This window comes from Bos taurus, chromosome 13 (genome assembly GCF_002263795.3).
Source record: "Bos taurus isolate L1 Dominette 01449 registration number 42190680 breed Hereford chromosome 13, ARS-UCD2.0, whole genome shotgun sequence".
In the NCBI taxonomy this organism is placed as follows: Eukaryota; Metazoa; Chordata; class Mammalia; order Artiodactyla; family Bovidae; genus Bos; species Bos taurus.
Window position 1 is genome coordinate 68,491,531 of NC_037340.1, and position 19,614 is coordinate 68,511,144.

Consider the following 19,614-nt stretch of genomic DNA (forward strand, 5'->3'; position numbering starts at 1 on the left):
TTCAATAGTGGTACAATTCCTTTATTTTTTTCACTCCCTGTGCTTTCACCTTTATCCATATCCCCCTCAAATTCTGTCCAAGGCTAATAAGATCCACAGCTTCCACCTCACTCTCTTAACAGAGGCTGGGATTATCTCAGGTTCTAGACATAGAATGCAGGGTACAATATTACTGAGACTACTATGCACTCATCCCCTAAAGTTGTGTGGCCATTATCTCATTCATTTATTCTTTCATTCAGTTATTCATTCAACGATTATCCATTGGGTGATGGAGTACCTGAAAATTTAGACTCTGAAATCAGATCGGATGAGCATGTATTCTAGCTCAGCCACTCTGTAAATGATATAAGCCTTACAGAAGCTATAAACCTCTTTAGGCTTTATTTATCCCTTTGGTAAAATGAGGTTTGTACCAGATATGTGTTGTTAGGATTAATGCATGTCAAGCACTTAGTACACCTGTCTGGTCCATACTTCATGAAGTCAGATATGGTTTGGCCTCTGGGGAAGGTGTGTGTGTGTGTGTGTGTGTACGTATGCATGTGAGTACATATATGAAGGAAGCAGGGAGAAACTGGAATTTCTCTGTAACTCCATCTCTGTGTGGGTCTTCACATCTATTTATGTGGCCTTGGATAAATCCCTTAGCCTCGCTGAGCCTCAGTTTCCTCACTTTATGGGATGTGACTTCAATTAAGTAAAATTTTCAAAGCCATTCTTGAATCAGTGTCATTGCTGAATGAAATACTGTCTTCACCTCTTGTTTTAGCCCCCAGGGCTGGAGATTCAGAGACCTGCATCAGGGTTTTCAAGAAACCATTATGAATTCTCTCAATTACAGCCAAGAACATTGTCCAATGGGGACAATGTGTGAGGGGAAGAGGGGGCATAGTCGTAAGACATTCATTGACTTTTCTGAGAAAAATGAGCTCAGGAAAAACAAATGTTGGCTACTTTTCCTTTCTGACACCTCATCTCTCTTTCAGATTAAGCTAAGCTGGTGACCAGGCTCTGGCCCCTGCTAAGCCAGATCTGAAGGAAGGAGAAAATAAGCTAGGATAAGGCAGCATAAATGACTATTATGTTGGTTTCATCCAGGTAGAAGGGTCTCAGACCTTTCATCTCCTCCAGGTATCTATCACCCGGAAAGCTAAATATTAAAGACATGACTTTAAGTGAGTCTATTTTGGAAAGTTCTCCAAAGTCCTATTTAATTATTTTTTTAAAAAAAAACAACTTTTAAATTTTGGAATAACTGTATGTGTGTGTGTTAGTGGTTCAGTCATGTCCAACTCTTTGAGACCCCATGGACTGTAGCCTGCCAGGCTCCTCTGTCCAAAGAATTCTCTAGGCAAGAATACTGGAGTGGGTTGCCATTCCCTATTCCAAAGGAATCTTCCTAACCCCAGGATCAGACCTGGGTCTCCTGAACTGCAGTCAGATTCTTAACCATCTGAGCCACCAAAGAAGCCCCCAAAATAGTAGATTTACAGAAATGTCTCAAAGCTAATGTAGAGAGTTTCTCTTTGCCTTTCAGTCTACTTACTTAATATTGGACTTCCTAGATTGCTCAGTGGTAAAGGATCCACTTGCCAAGGCAGGAGACACAGGAGATGTAGGTTCAATCCCTGGATCAGGAAGATCTCCTGGAGAAAGAAATGACAACTCACTCCATGGGAATATACCATGGATAGTGGAGCCAGGCGGGCTACAGTCCAAGAGGTCACAAAGAGTCGGACATGACTTAGACTGAGCACGCACGCACACACACACTAATATTAACATCTTCCATAACCATGTGCATGTATTGGAACAAAGAAACCAATATTGCTAAATTACTATTAACTAAACTCCAGACTCTTTTTAGATATCACCAGTTTTTCCACCATTGTCATGTTTGGTTCTAGGATCTAATCCAGGAATCCACATTGCGTTGAGTCTATTTGATTTTTAATGTGTCAATATTTGCCTTTTGATCTAGAATGTTTTGTGTCTACTAAAATAGTCTGGAATTTGAGCTCTGACTTAAACATTCTCCCTTCCAAACAGTCTATTCCTAGTATCTTCATTTCAGCTCTCTTAAGGGTGTGGTCAGGATGTTCAGGTTCTACTTGATATTCTTATGAGAAATGTTTCTGACTTTACTCAACTAGGTGGCTAACTAGCAAATTTCTTTGCCTGAGGAATGCATTAGTTATGTGCCAGGCAGCATGTTAAGCACTTGTACAGACTATCTAATTCAACTTTCACAGCATCCCTTTGAAGTTAGTGCTATTATGATTACTATTTTCCAGATGAAAAGATTGGGTTCCAGAGGGGTTTGTAACTTGCCCAAGATAAAACATTTAGTAAGTGGTAAGACCAGGATTGAACCCAGTCTTCTACTTGGAAGACACATTTGCTTTCTCTGATGTTTCCGTTTTAAGGCCTCTGCTTTGCAGAGTGCTACCCTTGAACGCCTACAGTTTCTCTTCCTACACTGTGTCTAGCGTCTTGTGTTAACAAGGCTGCCATATGGTAATCTTAGAATTAGCTCAGGGTTAAACACTTCAGAGCATCAAGAGGAAAATGACAGTGGAGCCAGGTAATAGATCTAAAACAGCAAGTAGGTCTTGGAGTGATCCAAAATGCAAAGTGCAAGAGTTTATCTGCATAATCTCCTTCTCTCCACATATAAGTACTTACAAAAGCCTGGCATTTTACCTCCTGAATGCACAGGGTGCTATCCACACATTTCTCCCAGGGGCTGATAGGTATTTCTTTGGGAAGAGAAAAACCAAAAATATTTGGTGGGTGGAAGGCCAGAATCAAAGTATAGAAAACCTTAGCTGCACAAAAAGTGTAGACTGCATTAGTCAAGGAAAAACCAGGGAGATTGTGTAGTCAGGTTCAAGACTCATTTAATCAATTCTACATACAAGATGTGTGTGTGTGCGTGTGTGCATGTGTGTGTGTGTGTGTGTGTGTGTGTGTAGCCATGCAAAATTCAATTCAAAGAGACTGAGGTAAGTCAGATTCATACATAGATTTTTTTAGACACTTAACAGGCAAAGCCAATTCATTCATTCATTCATTCACAGAACAAGCATTTATTAAGTACTTTTCAATGTGCCAGCTCCTGTGTCAACACAGATTTCTAGTGTTGGTCTGCTTTTCTAAACTTTGATTAGACCCTCCTTGGGTGCATTTCCATGTGAAGCCCCAAGAGTCTCATCTTTTTGAAAAATAACACTAATTTTTTTTCACTTCTTTTTTTTTTTTTTAGTTTATTCATTTTAGTTGGAGGCTAATTACTTTACAATATTGTAGTGGTTTTTGCCATACATTGATATAAATCAGCCATGGGTTTACATGTGTTCCCCATCCTGAACCCCCTTCCCACCTCCCTCCCCAGCCCATCCCTCTGTGTAATCCCAGTGCACCAGCCCCGAGCACCCTGTCTCATGCATTGAACCTGGACTGGCAATCTGTTTCACATATGGTAATATACATGTTTCAATGCCATTCTCCCAAATCATCCCACCCTCGCCTTATCCCACAGAGTCCAAAAGACTGTTCTATACATCTGTGTCTCTTTTGCTGTCTCGCATACAGGGTTATCATTACCATCTTTCTAAATTCCATATATATGCATTAGTGTACTGTATTGGTGTTTTTCTTTCTGGCTTACTTCACTCTGTATGATAGACTCCAGTTTCATCTACCTCATTAGAACTGATTCAAATGTATTCTTTTTAATGGCTGAGTAATTTTCCATTGTGTATATCTACCACAGCTTTATTATCCATTCATCTGTTGATGGACATCTAGGTTGCTTCCATGTCCTGGCTATTATAAACAGTGCTGCAATGAACATTGGGGTACACGTGTCTCTTTCCCTTCTGGTTTCCTCAGTGTGTATGCCCAGCAGTGGGATTGCTGGGTCATATGGCAGTTCTATTTCCTGTTTTTTAAGGAATCTCCACACTGTTCTCCATAGTGGCCGTACTAGTTTGCATTCACTTCTATCTGTTAAATCGCTTCAGTCGTGTCCGACTCTGTGCGACCCCATAGACGGCAGCCCACCAGGCTCTGCCGTCCCTGGAATTCTCCAGGCAAGAACACTGGAGTGGGTTGCCATTTCCTTCTCCATTGTGTGAAAGTGAAAAGTGAAAGTGAAGTTGCTCAGTCACGTCCAACTCGTAGCGACCCCATGGACTGCAGGCTACCAGGCTCCCCCATCCATGGGATTTTCTAGGCAAGAGTACTGGAGTGGCTTGCCATTCTTCTCCGATCAAAGAAAATAAGAAGTTTATTTCTAGCATGCATGCTAAATCACTTCGGCTATGTCCGACTCTTTGTAACGCTATGGACTATAGCCCATCAGGCTCCTCGTCCATGGAGTTTTCCAGGTAAGAATACTGGAGTGAATTGCCATGCCTTCCTCCAGGGGATCTTCCCCACCCAGGGCTCAAACCCGTGTCCCACGTCTTTTGTGTCTCCCGCATTGGCAGTCGGTTCTTTACCACTAGCGCCACCTAGAGGGATGGTTGGATGTAGGATATCAGTGGAGGGATATCAGGGATATCAGAGGAGAACATCTTTCAGCGAAGTCCCAGTCCAGACAGTAGGAAGAAAACACAGCTCTGCTGTCCTTCAGGGTCCAGGACTGTTCGCGGTGGAGCAAACGTGGGAGTTCTAGAGCATCCACAGTGCCTATTACTGCATCCTCTCTCTTCTTTCCTGTGTATAGTGATGATTTAGTTGAAAATGAGAAATGCACATCTCAGTGTCAGGGTAAAGTGAGAGATCTGGAGGGGTCCTTGGTGTCTGCTGGGTACACCATGGTGACTATTGTCTGGAGGATACAGAGCGGGTGTGCTCCACAGAGCATGGACCGCCTCCACTGAGATGGGCAGTGCTAGTTCCAAAAAAGGACGGAACTGGGGACCACAGGCAGAAAGGGGAACTCTCTCTTAGGAAACACCTACTGCGGCAGTGAAGAAGGGAATAGAAGGGGCTTCCCTGGTGGGCCAGTGGTTAAGAACCCACCTGCCAATGCAGGGGACATGGGTTCAATCCCCGTTCTGGGAAGATCCCACATGCCCAGAGACAACTAAGCCTGTGCACCACAGCTACTGAGGCCACGTGCTACAGCCTGCGAGCCGCAGCTGCTCAAGCTGAGCATCCTAGAGCCTGTGCTCTGCAACAACAAAGGTCACCTCACTTACTAGAGTAGCCCTCACTCGCTGCAACTAGAGACAGCCTGCATGCCCAGCAGTGAAGTCCTGCTGCTGCTGCTAAGTCGCCTCAGTCGTGTGCGACTCTGTGCGACCCCATAGACCGCAGCCCACCAGGCTCCCCCGTCCCTGGGATTCTCCAGGCAAGACCACTGGAGTGGGTTGCCATTTCCTTCTCCAATGCATGAAAGTGAAAGTGAAGTCGCTCAGTCGTGTCCGACTCTTAGCAACCCCATGGACTACAGCCTTCCAGGCTCCTCCATCCATGGGATTTTCCAGGCAAGAGTACTGGAGTGGGGTGCCATTACCTTCCTAGTGCAGCCAAAAAATAAACAAATTATTTTTTTTAAAAAAAGAAGGGAATAGAGTCACCCAAGAAATCCAGGGAGGTGAGGGACACACAGAATACAAGGTCTACACTGTTCCATTATATCCTTCAGAAACAAAAGATGTGCCAGCAGTTCCATGGGCCTGTGGATTGTGTACAGAGCTAGACACCCCAGACTGCCTCCTGGACAGAATGATAGGGGAAGCTGCAAAAGCGGGGGGTCTTTTCAGCACCAGAAAGTCAGGTATGACTCAAAAGAAGGTAAGAAGGGGTAATGATCACCATGGAGACAGAGATGCTATGTGGTGCAGGGAGGAACATCTATGGCGAGTCTGCTCTTGGCTTAGAAGGGTCCACACTGGGAAGGTTTAGATGTATTTGGAGTTTTCTGCTTGGCTCCATGAGATGGAATTGATATTAAGGGGAGAGCTATTCAGCTGGAAGTCACCAAATGTTTCCCTCTTGGGAAAAGAAATTTGAGCAGAGGTTGGTATTCACAGGAAGTGCTTTGTGCCCTGTAATGTGTGTAAAAAGTTAGAACTGGCTGGAGATGGAGAAGAAGGAACATGTGAGGGTCCAGCTGTAATTGCCTTTGTCTGTGGGTCATGGTAAGACTGGGAAGGGGCCAGCAAGGATTCAACCGAGCTCTGAGGTCAAGGGATTGGACTGATTGATCGGTGGTGTCAAGATCCATGACCCCAGTACCTTTCTTGATTAGGAGTTTACAAGAAAATTGACCTGATATGGCTTTTGTTTTTCTGAGGAGCTTTGTCACTCCTTGGTCAGAACCTCTGAGGCTAGACTGTGCCCTGCTGGGTTCAACCCTGGAATATGACCAGTAAACAGATCAGAAGTTATGGCAAAAGACAGCATCTGCAGAGGTGCCTTAAGTGTGGCATTCTTTCTACTGAGCTCAAGTATCACCGATTATCCTTATTAAGACAAAGCTCAATAGAAACACTATGTGTCATTCACTGTAGGCCCTAAAGATGAAACCTGTTAGCCATCTGGGAAATAGAGCCAGGGAGGGACAGTGGGACCCTGCCATGCAGCAGGGCATTCATTCATTAATTCATTTATTCATTCGTCTCTATGTTGATGAGAAGATAATTACTAAGAATCTGTGATTCTACTACTAGACCGTCTATTGGGCTTCCGGCTAGATAGTTGATAAAGATTAAAAAAAACTTCATATCTATTGTAAATGATTTATTGTCATGGGGAAGAGAGGTAGAAAGAACAGATCACTTCTAATAGGATTTCAAACATGTTGCAGGAACACAGAGGAAAGTGTGTTTACCACCATATGGGGGTTCACAGAGGAGGTGATATTTGAGCTTGGTCATGAATGAGTGAAAGAATGAATGAATGGGAAATGGATCAATAGTATAGCTTGTGTAGTTGATAGTCCAGAGGAGAGGTATTTGGGGATATTACTCTTTTGGAACATTTCCTAGGCTACCTTTGGTTAAACTAGATAATTTTTTCATTCTTAAGGTAGCCAGACTGATGAACAGAAATGATCTAGTAAGAAAGGAGGGGAGAAAGATCCAGGGAAAGAGGAGAAGAAAGATTATTTTATGAGAATCTCTTAAACTAAATAAAAGAGAAATTAATTCAAAGTTTCCCTCTGTTGGGAAAAAAAGGGGGGAGGGAAGAATATATTATTTTCACTTTAGAAAGAGACATTGAGAAAGATATCTATGGACTCTTTCCTCCCAGTGTCCTTTCACTCTTATAGAAATTCTACCAAGATTGCCTTATGGGAAACTATATCCTTTCTACTCTAAGACCATGTACTTTGGGGGCTACAACTCTGGTTTATAATGTGACCTAGGCCTGACTCAATCTGCACATTGAATTTAGTTGTGTCTTTTTAGTGAGCTTTTTAGTCTTGTGCTAAGTCACTTCGGTCGTGTCTGACTCTGCACAACCCCATAGATGGCAGCCCACCAGGCTCCCCTGTCCCTGGGATTCTCCAGGCAAGAACACTGGGGTGGGTTGCCATTTCCTTCTCCAGTGCATGAAAGTGAAAAGTGAAAGTGACTGGACCATAAAGAAGGCTTAGTGCCGAAGAATTGATGCTTTCAAATTGTGTTGCTGGAGAAGACTCTTGAGAGTCCCTTGGACTGCAAGGAGACCAAACCAGTCAATCTAAATGCAATTAACCTGAATATTCATTGGAAGGATTCTTACTGAAGGTGAAGCGCCAATATTTGGCCACCTGATAAACTTATAAACCCCTCTGGAACCCCAATCTTTTCATCTGGAAAATAGTAATCATAATAGCACCAACTTCAAAGGAATGCTAGGAAAGTTGAATTAGCCTGTACAAGCACTTAACATGTTGCCTGGCAAACAACTAATGCATTCCTCAAATAACTGACTCATTGGAAAAGACCCTGATGCTGGGAAAGACTGAGGGCAGGATGAGAAGGGGCAACATAGGATGAAATGGTTGAATAGCATGACTGACTCAACGGACATGAACTTGGGCAAACTCTGGGAGATAGTGATGGACAGGGAAGGCTGGTATGCTGCAGTCCATGGGGTTGCAGAGTCAGATATGATTCAGCGACTGAACAACAACAACCTTTTTAGCCAACCTGACAATCTCAGCATTTTAGTTGAAGTGTATAAACCAGGTACATTTATAGTGTTTAGTTATATTGTTGCTCAGTCACTCAGTCATTTAATTATATATGATTCATTAAATCTATCTTGTTCTTTATTTTCTGTCCTATCTCATTGTTCTGTTTCTTTCTACTTTCTTTTGATCTAAGTATCTTTATGGCTGGGGTTTGCTTCATTTAGGTATTTTCTATAAATATCTTTTCATTATTGTATTTTAGAAGCTGGTTTAGGGTTTGTGGTATACAAACTTATACAATGTACACTTCATGTCCAAAAACCCTAAAATAACTTAGATTTCAGCCTTCTGGGCTTTTGTATTATTGTTATAATATACTTTTATTTTATATAAGTTATAAACCATACACAAACACTACATGATTAGTATTTTGTTGTAATAATTAATTGTATTTTAAGGATTTAATTAATAAGAACAAAATCACATTTTTAAAGCCACATAGCCACTGTCTTCCCCTACTACTTATTTCTTTGTTTAAATTATGTGTGGTAGGCAGAATAATGCCCACCCCCTGCCCCTCAGAAAATAAAAGATGTCTTGCAACCTGTCAATATTTTTCTAACACAGTGAAAGGACTTTGCAGATGTGATTAAGTTTAAGAACACTTTGGGACGAGAATGTTATCCTGGATTAGTTGGATGGACCTATTCTAATCATATGATTTCCTGTAAGTTAAGAACTTTCTTGGCTGAATTTAGAGGCTGAGGTCAGTGATATAAATAAGAGAGGCTACTCAGAGGGTTGTAGCATTATTGCCTTAATGTGCCAAGAAATGTGGGTGAGCTCCAAAAACTAGAAGAAGTAAGGGAGTGTATTCTTCTCTTGAGACTTCAGAAAGGAACAAGTCCTGCTGACATCTTGATTTTAGTCTAGAGAGGTCCATTCAGACCTTTGATTCACAGAATTTTAAGTTAACACGTTTATGTTGCTTTAAGCCAGTAAGTCTGTGATAATTTTTTTTTACAGCATCAGTAGAAAAGTGCTATACCATATATAACAATAGTATCACCTCCAAATGGGTGAAATCGATTCTTGGGGATGGGGACAGAAAATATCACTTTTAATGTAGCAAGCCCAGATAAACATGCGGTAAATAAATAGATGTACATTGTGTATGTGGCATTAATATTTTATGCCGTGGCAATTAGGGAAAAAATCTAAAAAGATTCCTTGTTGTTCAGTCACTGAGTTGTGCCCAACTCTTTGAGACCTTGTGGACTGCAGCACACCAGGCCTCCCTGTCCCTCACTATCTCCCAGGGTTTGCCCAAGTTCATGCCCATTGAATCAGTGATGCTCTCCAACCATCTCACCCTCTGTCACTCTCCTCCTTTTGCCTTCAAAAAGACTCCTTAGGGGGATGATCATGAAAACAGTTGAGAAATGCTGGTTTAGTTGCATATTTCCACCTGGTGTCACATTTCTTCTGTGTGAAGTCTTTCTTTTATTGTTTCTTACAGTGTAACTACCATCTTCAGGTGATAAATATTTCAGTGTTTGTATGTCTCAAAAAATTCAATTTGCCTTCATGTTTGAAAGATATTTTGCTGGGTATAGAATACTACACTGACAAGTTTTTTTTTTTTTTTTGCTTTTGTTTTATTTTCCTTTTAGTACTTCAAAATGCTGTTCCACTGTTTTTTTTGTTTGTTTCTGACATGAAATCTGATGTAATACTTATGTTTTTGCCTCTTTGTGGTTAACATGACCTTTTTCTTCAGTTATTTTACAATTTTCTCTTAACTGTTGGTTTTGAGAAATTTGATGATGTTGTGCTTTGGTGTAGCTTTCTTTGTATTTAGTATGTTTAGGGTGCCTAGAGCTTCTCAGTTTGTGTATTTATAATTTTAATGAAGCATTATAATTTTCTCTAATATTTTTTCTCCACCTTCCTTTCTCCTTTTCTGGGTACTACGCTTCAGTGTTATCAAGTCACTTGATTTTTTCATACAGCTCACACATGCTTTTTTTCATTTTTTAAGACTTTTTGATTTGTATATTTTGGCTTCATTTCTATTTCTATGTCTTGAAGTTTACTAATCTTTTCAGTTATGTTCAATCTGCAGACAGTGTAGATTTTTCTCTCAAACATTTTAGATTAAATAAAAAATCTGATTTGATTTATGTTAATATCTTACCTGTCTCTATTTAATTGTTTAGAGATATGAAATAGAGTTATAATAACTTTTAATGTCCTTGTCTGTGAATTCTAATCTCTGTGTCAGTTCCAGTAAGTTTCAACTGATTGATTTTTCTCATTATTTTGTTTCATTTGCATGCTCTGGTAATTCTTAACAAAAGGGCAAACATTATGAAGTTTACTATCATTGAGTATTTGGTATGTGTGTATTCAAATAGATAGATTATATGAATCTTGCTTTTAAGATATGTTTGACATCACTACTGCAGTGTTTGTTATAGGGCTAACATTTTACCCATTACTAAGGCCAGACCCTATGTTAAGAAGAAAACTGAAGACCTCTATAAGTTCAGAAAGAGAGATTGTTATAATTTACCAACTGTGTTTATCATGCACAGAAGATGGGAATGGCAGGACGTTTACTCATTATTTGTAACTCATTTTATAGAAATTAATGTGCTAAAGAACAAAGAATGAAGTACCATACAAAAATGAATACTTTGAAATTTCCCTAAGAAGCTGGAATCCTCCAATTAGGATGACGGCAGGAAAGATGGCTGAAGATATTGTATTGTGTTCAGTTGCTCAATCATGTCTGACTCTGTGGCCCCATGGGCAGTAGCCTGCCAGGCTCCTCTGCCTATGGAAGTTTGAAGGCAAGAATACTAAAGTGGGGTGCCATTTCCTTCTCCAGGGAATCTTCCTAACCTAGGGATCAAGCTGGTATCTCTGTGCCTCCTGAATTGGTTGGTGGATTCTTTACCACTAGTGCCACCTGAGAAGCCTCAAAATATTATCAACATTTTAAAGAAAGTGAGGTTAAGCAATGTTAAATGACTGGTTTAAGGTCAATCAGATGTAAATGCAAGAAAGAAAGTTTGTGTCACATTTAGACTGATGTTAACATTATTTTTAAAAGTGCCAGTGTAGTAGCAGAGATGGCAGAAAAACGACTGACAATTAACGGGTTATTTGGAGACGTAAAGGAATTTCTCACTGTCCCCCAGCTACATTATGTGGGCAAATGATTCATCTAGCCATACTAGGTTAGGGCCAGACCTGGAAAAGGGAAGCTGAGAAGTAAGGGATCAGCAGTGTGCGGGTGTGCCAGGACTTATAAAAGATAAAGTCATAGAGGAGATGCATAGGCACTATTTTTAAAGGTACGTCTGAGCTCAACAAGAAAGAACGCCCTGAATGACTATCAATATACGTTCTGAGCATGGTGGAAGGGAGGTGAGGGAGTGTAAACAGAGGCCATTATGCCGACACATTTCCAACGATCATGACTAAGACCTTGGTGGTATAAAATCCTGCTGGGCATATTTTTTTGCTGCTGCTGTTGCTTGTTTGTTTTAAACCTAGAATCCCTATGTGAAACTATTCTTCCCACAATCTCAATCTGAATATTCTTAGTGGGAAGTTTGCTATCAATTCCCCACTCCCTTGTAGGTGTAATTACTTCTTAGGATGAGCATATCTTCACAAAACCAATCAAACCCTTCCCTGGAGTGGATATACAGATGCAGAGGGATAAAGAACCACCTCCCTCTAGATCCCAACTTTGAGAGTCACTTGGGGAAATGTGATTGTGGATGGTATTCCCATCTCCTTGCCCCAGACTTTGCCAACACCACAACCTCCATTAGGGCATGTCAAATTACAGACAATATAGTGTAGCCTACAGGAGTTGGGAGCATATTGTTTTAGAAAAATCACTGGTAAGAGTGTTGATAAGTTTGTTATTAAAAAAAAAAACAACAACAACTTGCTTTTAAGTATATGCCGTATTTCAGGGACTGTTTTAGACACCTGAAATAAAGTGATAAATAGGACAGAAAATCCCAGCTCTCAAGAAACCTCTATTCTGATTAGAGAGGAAGAAGACATATAGCAAATTCATTAATTCAATGGCTACATAGCACCTCCTTACCTTTTTCCTCCCTCATCCATGAAATGGAAGCAGTGACAGCATTGACCTTTTTCATGAGTCAAATGCCCTAAGATGGAATCAGTTGGAGATATCCCAGCTCATTTATCACTGTTTATTATTATTCCCCATGTATATTCTCCTTACATCATGAGAAATGCTGGGCTGGAAGAAGTACAGGCTGGAATCAAGATTGCTGGGAGAAATATCAATAACCTCAGATATGCAGATAACATCACCCTTATGGCAGAAAGCGAAGAAGAACTAAAAAGCCTCTTGATGAAAGAGGAGAGTGAAAAAGTTGGCTTAAAACTCAACATTCAGAAAACGAAGATCATGACATCTGGTCCCATCACTTCATGGCAAACAGATGGGGAAATGGTGGAAATGATGAGAGACTATTTTTTGGGACTCCAAAATCACTGCATATGGTGACTGAATCCATGAAATTAAAAGATGCTTACTCCTTGGAAGAAAAGTTATGACCAACCTAGACAGCATATTAAAAAGCAGAGATATTACTTTGCCAAAAAAGGTCCATCTAGTCAAAGCTACGGTTTATCCAGTAGTTGTATATGGATGTGAGAGTTGGACTATAAAGAAAGCTCAACATCAAAGAATTGATGCTTTTGAACTGTGGTGTTGCAGAAGACTCTTGAGAGTCCCTTGGACTGAAAGGAGATCCAACCAGTCCATCCTAAAGGAAATAAGTCTGAAGCTGAAGCTCCAATACTTTGGCCACCTGATGCAAAGAACTGACTTATTGGAAAAGACCCTGATGCTGGTAAAGATTGAAGGTGGGTGGAGAAGGGGATGACAGAGGATGAGATGGCTGGACAGCATCACCGACTCAATGGACATGAGTTTGAGTAAACTCCGGGAGTTGATGATGGACAGGGAAGCCTGGTGTGCAGTCTATGGGGTCCCTAAGAGTTGGACACAACTGAGCGACTGAACTGAACTGATTTTTCTTAAGAAAGATGGGATTCTGGTGGTCCAGCTCAGTGAGTCCTTGGACCTTAACATGGCTGCATCAAAGAATTCTACAAGAGGTTAGCACAGCACAAAGCATCCTTCTTTTGCTCTAAACACAGACCCCAACCAAGCCAGGTGTACCTAATCATGATTATCCAGAATGCATAGGCAATCCTCCTTCATCTTTGACTTGCAAATGAGAAAAGGTGAGAGAGGCCCTGGGCAGCAACCTTGCCATTCAACCTCAGCTCCTTTGATGGTACTCTCTCCTGTGCCCCTCACCTGGAGAACCTGAGAGCATTGTCTGCAGTGCCTAGAGGTGTCTAGATGCACCTCTAGGTTCAGACATTACTATCCCTGCTTTTCTGGTTTTCATTTCCTTCTCTTGTCTGCTAAGCTTTTGAAAATACATATTGCAGCCACTTGTTGCCCTGTTTTCTAAGCTGCCTTGAACTGCTGCCAGGCGCTGTTGCCAAAGGAGCTAATGACTAAGTCACTCTCCTTTCAGCCTCTGGCAGGACTGGGAATTCACTTGGGGATGGGGGTGGGTAGCAAAGGCCCAGTCATCCTGAACCAATCAGGAAACCACAATAAAGGTGCCGACCAGGGAGTCAGTCACTCACCCTCAAACCCCAGTGCTGATCTCAGCTTGGAGGTGATGACCAGGCTGGGGATGCTCTGGTTTGCTCCTGCAGAACCACATCAGAGGCAGAGAAGTTGGGCAGAAAGGCATACCCATCAAAGCAGCCTTGAGGGGATCCCAGGGTCAGCAGGGAAGAGACACTTACTTTTGAGCCAGGAAAGACCACAGAAGAGCAGAGAAATAACAGGATGTGAATCAGAGCAGGCAAAGCCAGGTGAACTCAATTATAAATAATAATAATAAAATAGCTAATGCCTAAAGAAGACTTATTCTGTGTTGGACCCTATCCTAAACACTTTAAAAGGTTAATTCATTCATTTCTTCCATTAGCCTTATGTGGTAGGCACTATTATTACCATTTACAGAGGAGGAATTAGGCAGAAGGAGATTTTAGTTGCTAAACTTGGTGGTGTCCAATGTTTCCCCATGGATCCTCTTTTACCTAGACATTCACAATGTCCCTCTCCTTGGTCATCCGGGTTTCTAAATGCTTTTTCCAGATGGCTCATTGGTTGATATGTATCCAGAACTTGTACTGAGTTTTACCATTAATTACATGAGGTTGGAATTGGATCCTTCCCTGATCCAGCCTCCAGATGAGATCTCAACCCTTGCTGACACTTTTGATTGTACTTTGAGACACTGGGAAGCCAAGGACCCAACAAGCCTGAAGTTCATCCAAATGTAACTCCATCATCATTTAGAAGGAAATAAAGGGGAGGTGCTGGGATGATCCCAGATAGCCTTGATCATTTTGCCAAAGCAAATGCTCAGATTATCTGCTGAAAGTGAGATAGGAAGAGGGCTTCTAGAATAGCAATACTGACAAAGACAATGAGTCATCAGTAGCTGTCCATGAGCCTTCTCCTTGTGAGAGCTTTTATTTCTGTCTGTATTTACAGATAATGATTCAAAAGTACAGAGAGATGAAGTTACTGGCTGATAGTCACTCAGGTCAAATACAGCAGAACTGGGAAACAGACCCAGGTCCTAGAGTCATGGTGTCTCATTGATATTCTGGAAGTTTTTTGGCAGATGTCACAGGGGAGATGTGTTCTCTGCCAGAGTTATTTTGAAGTTTTATATCAAGAGTGTTTTGGAGACTGTTGTAGGGGGATTGCGGGGGGAGGTCTGGTCTCACAGGTGGGGGAGGAGGAGTGGGCGATAGATACAAGCAGAGGAAGCAATGTTGAGATGGGAGATACCCTATGACAGATATTGTAGCTAATGGAGCATCTTCACACAAGAAACTATGGGCTTCCCAGTGACTTCAAAACAGACAGCTCAGTAGAGAGAGTGGCAATGATGGGGGATGAAGGACTCACTCCAATTCCAAGGCAGATCATGCCACAAGATAGTGAACAGGGATATGCAGGCAAGAGTTATGGAAAACCTGCCCAATTCACTCCATCAAACATAATGTAAATGTTCCTAACTTTGACTGAATCTTTGTGACTGCTGGACAGGGCATGGCCCGTCCTAAGAGCCTTCACTGATGCTTCCATTTTTATGAGCGACGTGGTTGATACCAAGTTTTCAAGAAGAATTCAGGTTTTGAGTTCATAGCTACCACTGCTAATTCAGTGTATACATCATTCCCTAACTAAAAAGGCATAATGCATAATGGTTTAGAATTTGCACATCCATCACGGGGGTCTACTAGGAAGGGTGCAAGAGTTTCCTAACTTTTGGCTGAAGAGTGATGGTGTGCTCACCTTGACCTTCCAGGTTTGCATAGGTAGGCATAGGACCCTGAGGTACCAGCCCTCTGTGATACTGAGAGAATAGCTAAGAAGGCAGCAAGTATGCCTCTTATTTTTTTCCATCTGAGTGCCTACCTGTGTGTTTGGCAACTAACAGGTGCTTTATGAACATATCTTGAGTGAATGAATGAGTAGGGGTGTGATTGTGCATGTTCTGTGGGTCAATCGCCTTGCAGTTTCTTTTAGATAAACACACATTTTGAATGAGACAGTTCACACACATTTCAGAGACGAGGGGTCTGGGAAGTCCAACCAACCTTGGCACATACATCCCCTTCTCTCTTGGCTCCACTTCCCCCTTGTAGAGGAAACCAACCTCTTCTCCATCTCCCCCTTCCCACAAGAGGGAGGCCAGCTCTAACAGCCTTGGCCCCAGTTTGCTTGTATAATTAATGTGGGATTTTCCTTCTCTAGTAAAAAATGACCTTGTCAAGCCAGAGATGACAAAATCTTGGTTACTGAGTGACTGTGGGCTCCCTGCTGGGATGGCATCACTGGCCCTGCAAAGAGAAATCTAATAAAATCAGTGTCAGGGGCTCCCTGGGTGCCAGGTCCCCTGCTGCCTGACCCCATGATCCCAATTTATTAGCCAAACCCAAGAAAGCAGACAAACCTCACTGGCTCCAGACAGGAGACTTCCAAGCGGGGAGCTAGTGCGGGGGCTAGGACAAGGTTTCAGGAAAAATGACAAGGGAAATGACAGGAGGTGCCAGCCTGGCCAGGGAGTCTGGGGAAGCCCTATTCAGAGCATCTTGCTGTTTGACAGGGTTGATTTTAACTTAGTGGAGGAATGCGTTAGAATGTCCCATAGGAAAGGGAAGCAGTGTTTCTCTTTGCACTGTTATTAACCGGGCCATGGACCACATGCTTTGCATTAGCCGTGTTCCTGGGAGTCAGCAGGCGTCAGTAGAGGAATAGCAGAAGCATCTGCATGGGGAGTTTCCATTTTGTAAGTTGAGAACTCCTTCGTGTGCCAGGGAGTTTCAAACGGACTGTCACTACTTCACCTGCTACACAGTCAGAACTCCCTGTGATGGGAAATACCATTTAGCATCGTACAGTAGCTTCACCTCTCGTTAGCTCAGTTACCTAACTTCACCTATGAAAGGGGATGAGAGTATTACTCTCGTAAGGATGATAGGAAAGCAGAATCAACCCACAAAAGCAATAGCTTTTCTCTATATCAGCAAAAATCAACTAGATGAAAAGAAAAACAAAGAAAAAGAAGAAGATTCTATTCCAAGTAGCTATGAGAATTCTTAAGTGTCTAGCTGAACAAAAATTGCACAGAACCTTTGGAGAAAATATTAAAGTCTATTAAAGGATATAAAAGATGATTTAAGGGATATTCTGTAATTATGAGAGAGAGGTCTTAATATTGAAAAGATATCTATTATCTTTAAATTGAACTGTGAATTCAATGCAGTCTCAATAAAAATTCCACCTAGATATTTTTAAGGATCTAGAGATTTAAAAAATGCACACAATTGCACATGACTACTAAGTCGCTTCAGTCATGTCTGATTCTTTTCGACACTATGGACTGTAGCCTACCAGGCTCACTGAGATTGCATGAGAAAGTTTTGTAAGGGTCTAAATTAGTCCATTTTAAAGACTTTAGCCAATATTGCTCAGTGAATAACAGTGTGTGTGTGTGTGTGTGTGTGTGTGCACGCGTGTGCTAACTTGCTTCAGTCATGTCTGACTCTTTGCGACCCTGTGGACTGCAGCCCGCCAGGCTCCTCTGCCTATGGGATTCTCCAAGCAAGAAAACTGGAGTGGGTTGCCATGCCCTCCTCCAGGGATCTTCCTGACTCAGGAACTGAACCTGCATCCCTTGTGTCTCCTGCATTGGCAGTCAGGTTCTTTACCACTAGTCCAACGTGGAAAGCCCCCTCACCCTCTGCTCACATTAAATAGAATTTATTAAAAATAATTTAGCATTATGAAAATCCAACGTGGTAAGACTATTCTAGATGAATCTTTACTGTTTAAGGTCATCATGACTTTACTCCTCTTCATCATTAGACAAAGTGAGTAAAACTTTGGGGTTTTGTAATAAGGCTGGAAATATAAAAGTCCACGTATAGCTAAGTGATTTTTGGAAAAGAAAAGCAAATAGGAGAGATAAGCTGTACCAAATATTAAGATATATTACTAAGCCATAGAAGTAAAAACAATGTGGTGGAGGCCCCCAAAATGGATACATACATTGGTGGAGTAGAAGGAAATCCTCTCAGTTCTCCAACCAGGGATTGAGCTGTGGACATGCAGTGAAAGCCAAGAATCCTAACCATGGGACTCTCAAGTGGAAAAAGTTTTATCCATCAGTTTTGACTGATGGTTCTGGGAAATCTGACTTACTATATGTATTAGGGTGGATATGCCTTCACTATAAATAAAAGTGTCCCCAGATAGGTTAAAGGGCACAAGGTAAAAAAACAAATTCTAATGCTAATCAAAGAAAATACTATTACTGTGACCTAGAAGTGTTGACACATTTCTTAACCAAGTCTCGAAAAGCCCAAATCATATGCTATCAAAATTATCAAAATTAAGAATTCTTGAGTATAAAGCATGACTGACATGGTTGATAGTTAACAGGTTGGGACAGATTACTTGAAAATTACTTGCAAGCTTTAGAACTGTAAAAGAACTAATATGTAGACTATATAAGAAGCTCCAACACTTCATCAAGTAATAGAGAACAAAGACAAAGGGCATGCATAAACGGACAAAACACAGAATATACAGTCAACCCACCACATATGGATGAGTTCCATTCTGAGAGTGAGTTCGTAAAATAAGTTTGTTCATAAGTCCAACAAAGTTAGCCTTGGTACCCAACTAACACAATCAGTTATATAGTTATTGTTGTTCAGTTGCTAAATGGTGTCCACCTCTTTGCGACCCCACACCAGTCTTTCCTGTCCTTCACCATCTTCCAGGATTTGCTCAAACTCATATCCATTGAGTCAATGATGTCATCCAACCATCTCACCCTCTGTGACCCCCCTTCTCCTCCTGCCCTCAATTTTCCCCAACATCAGAGTCTTTTCTCATGAGTCAGCTCTTCACATCAGGTGGCCTAAGTATTCGAGCTTCAGCTTCAGTAACAGTCCTTCCAATGAATAGTCAGGATTGATTTCCTTTAGGATTGACTGGTTTGATCTCCTTGCTGTCCAAGGGACTCTACAGAGTCTTCTCCAGCACCACAATTCGAAAGTATAAATTCTTTGGTGCTCAACCTTCTTTATGGTCCAACTGTCACATCTGTACATAACTACTGGAAAATCTGTGTCTTTGACTAGACAGACCTTTGTCGGCAAAGTGATGTTCCTGCTTTTTAATATTCTGTCTAGGTTTGTCACAACTTTTCTTCCAAGGAGCAAGCATCTTTTGATTGCTTGGATGCAGTCACCATCTGTGTAATAGGTTTATAATACCTTTCACACAAATAATATATACATAAAAAGAAAAAAATACAAAAAATAGAGAAAACATTTTTAATCTTATAATATAGTACTATACTTGAAAATTATAGTAGTACAGTGCAGCAGCTGATGTATAGGGGCTGGCATACGTGTTCACATCATTGAAAGTTTTCAACTTGAAGGTTCACTGAAAGTCATGACTAAAAAGAGAAATATGAGTGAAAAAGTAATGATATATTACTTTACCCCATCATATTGATAAAAATTAACGTATTGGGTCATGTTGGGAGGGATGTGGTAAACACCTTTTGTTCCTATAAACCGTTGTCTGAAGAACAGACTGATGCAACTGTTTAGAATAAAACTTCAGAAGTTTCTAGTCTGATGGTGTTTACTCCAGGAGGTTGCAATCTCCCTCTTGTTTTTACAGTATATTTGAGAGAAAATGTGGCACATTCCACAAGAAGATGTATAGAACATGATCATCACAGCCTTGTTAGTAGAAAGACTTTTTAAACTACAGTCCTTGG

At 41.3% G+C, this 19,614-nt stretch overlaps 1 pseudogene; it reads left to right on the top strand.

Moving 5' to 3' along the window:
* Positions 1-19,614, top strand: part of LOC132346838 (craniofacial development protein 2-like) — a 115,353-nt pseudogene that overhangs the window by 13,428 nt on the left and 82,311 nt on the right.